We start from the raw sequence: 2,880 nt of genomic DNA, 5'->3' as shown, positions 1-2,880 counted from the left end.
AGTCTCCCGCATGCGCCTGACCGGGATCCACCCGGCATGCCCACCAGGGGGCAATGCTCTGCCGCAACCAGAGCCATTCTAGTGCCTGAGGCAGAGGCCACAGAGCCATCCTCAGCTCCTGGGCCAACTTTGCCCCAATGGAGCCTTGGCTGCAGGAGGGGGAGAGAGAGACAGAGAGGAAGGAGAGGGGGAGGGGTGGAGAAGCAGATGGGTGCTTCTCCTGTGTGCCCTGGCCGGGATTCGAACCTGGGACTCCTGCACGCCAGGCTGACGCTCTACCACTGAGCCAACCAGCCAGGGCCAACTCTCTTCATTTTTTTTAATGAGATTTTTAATCCAGACAAATTTGTGAAAGCCATGATAGATACCTCATTTGGGTCTTGGAAAAATACTCCATGGATGCTGGAATAATGAGGACTTCTTAAAAACCTTTGGTAGACGTTGTCTACATTGGTTGGAGTGGGGTCAATTCAACTTTTTTTCAGTATTAGTTGCCTCTGGAAACCTGAATAAATTATAATGCATTCCAATGTTGACTTATTCCTGCTTAAGTTACCCTTACCTTGTTTTTTTTGTTTTACTTTATTTATTTATTTTTTACAGAGACAGTGAGTAAGAGAGAAGGATAAATAGGGACAGACAGACAGGAATGGAGAGAGATGAGAAGCATCAATCATTAGTTTTTTGTTGCGTGTTGCAAAACCTTAGCTTAGTTGTTCATTGATTGCTTGCTCATATGTGCCTTGACCGCGGGCTTTCAGCAGACCGAGTAACCCCTTGCTGGAGCCAGCGAACTTGGGTCCAATGCTCTGCCGCAACCAGAGCCATTCTAGTGCCTGAAGCAGAGGCCACAGAGCCATCCTCAGCTCCTGGGCCAACTTTGCCCCAATGGAGCCTTGGCTGCAGGAGGGGGAGAGAGAGACAGAGAGGAAGGAGAGGGGAGGGGTGGGCTTTTGCTCAAACCAGATGAGCCCGGGTTCAAGCTGGCAACCTCGGGGTCTCGAACCTGGGTCCTCAGCATCCCAGTCCGACGCTCTATCCACTGCGCCACCACCTGGTCAGGCCCCTTACCCTGTTTTAATTAATATCTTGGCCCTGGCCCATTGGCTCAGTGGTAGAGCATGGGCCCAACATATGGATATCCCAGGTTTGATTCCTGGTCAGGGCACAAAGAAGAAGTGACCATCTGCTTCTTCATCCCTCCCCTCCTCCTCTGTTTCTCTTTCTCTCTAACCCCCTCCCACAGACATGGCTCGATTGCTCAAGTGAGTTGGCCAGAGGCACTGCACTGAGAATGGCTTCATGGCCTCCACCTCAGAAGCTAAAAACAGCTCAGTTGTCAAGCAATAGAGCAACATCCCAGATAGGCAAAGTATCCCCCATAGGGAGCTTGGTGGGTGTTTCTGCCTCTCCTGCTCTCACTTAATTAAAAAAGAGGAAAAAAAGTGCTCACTTCAGCAGCACACATACTAAAAAATACTGGAACAATACAGAGAAGATTAGTATGGACCCTGCACAAGGATGACACAGAAATCCATGAAGCAGTCTATATATGTATGTGTATATATATATAAAGAGGAAAAAAAAAGAAAAAATTTAATAACCTTGTTTGAATTTATGCTGGTTTTTGTTCCTCTTTTATATTTTTTTATCTTACCATCTTGCTTTAAAAGAAGTCTCCTGATTTTATTTCCCATTTTATTCTATTGTTCTCATCTAGAGCTTTTAATTCCTATCAATTTCTTATTTTTATTACGTTTGCTTTTTGCAATTTTAATTTGTGCCACTTAAAACATATTTTTTTAGCTTTTGGATCGTCTTTATGCCGTTATTGTTTATAGTCTGTGCTTACTATTTATTGATTTATCTGAATAAGAAAGAAGGATCAGAAAGGCAAGGTTGTGAGGAATAGTTACCTGGTATCATTCCAAATTTGTCTTTATTACTGATTTTTTTTTAAGTGGAAAGAAGGGAGATAGTGAGACAGACTTCTGCATATGCCCCGACTGGGGTCCGTCTGGCAACCCCTGTCTGGGGCCAATACTTAAATCAACCGAGCTATCCTTGCTCAGGCTGACGCTCAAACCAATGGAGCCACTGGCTTCAGGAGGGAAAGAGGGAGAGAAGAGGGCGAGGGTCTGGGAGAGAAGCAGACGGTCACTTCTCCTGTGTGCCCTGACTGGGAACCAAGCCTGGGATGTCCATATGCAGGGCCAATGGTCTACCCATTGAGCCAACTGTCCAGTACCTTTATTATTGATTTTAAACCACCAAATTTAGACTTTCCAGAAGGATTATACCTTGTTTGTTTATACTATTTCTTGGCTAAAATTGGGAACTACATTTCTCCGAATCCCCTTTCCCATACAGTTCCACTTTAGAATTGGTTAAAAGAAGAATTTCATGAGATTTGGGAAATAAGTGAAATTGAAGCCATTTTGCTCAGAAGATCATTGCTGTCTGTCATGTCAGACTGGGAGGCAGTGGAGGCAGAGATGCCTGGTGAGTCCCGCCCTGTCCTTTCTCGGCTCCATTCTGCGTCTTGCCTCTCTTGCCACCTGCTGGTGTTGCCAAATAATAGCAGCCCTTGACCTAAAGCAGTGGTCCTCAACCTTTTTTGGGCCACGGACCGGTTTAATGTCAGAAAATATTTTCACGAACCGGCTCTTAGGGTGGGATGGATAAATGTATCATGTGACCGAGACAAGCGTCAAGAGTGAGTCTTAGACGGATGTAACAGAGGGAATCTGGTTATTTTTAAAAAATAAAACATCATTCAGACTTAAATATAAATAAAACAGAAATAATGTAGGTTATTTATTCTTTCTCTGCGGACCGGTACCAAATGGCCCACGGGCTGGTACCGGTCCGCGGCCTGGG

General features: G+C 45.5%; 1 non-coding gene across 1 annotated transcript; it reads left to right on the top strand.

Moving 5' to 3' along the window:
• The first annotated feature begins 1,445 nt into the window (after nt 1-1,445).
• On the top strand, nt 1,446-1,556 carry LOC136321657 (U6 spliceosomal RNA). The gene has a single exon (XR_010728800.1). It is a non-coding gene; the product is annotated as a U6 spliceosomal RNA (small nuclear RNA).
• Nucleotides 1,557-2,880: the final 1,324 nt, after the last annotated feature.

This window comes from Saccopteryx bilineata, chromosome 1 (assembly GCF_036850765.1).
Source record: "Saccopteryx bilineata isolate mSacBil1 chromosome 1, mSacBil1_pri_phased_curated, whole genome shotgun sequence".
Taxonomy (NCBI): Eukaryota; Metazoa; Chordata; class Mammalia; order Chiroptera; family Emballonuridae; genus Saccopteryx; species Saccopteryx bilineata.
Note: the sequence above shows the minus strand (reverse complement) of the source record. Positions and strands in the feature narration are given on the sequence as shown.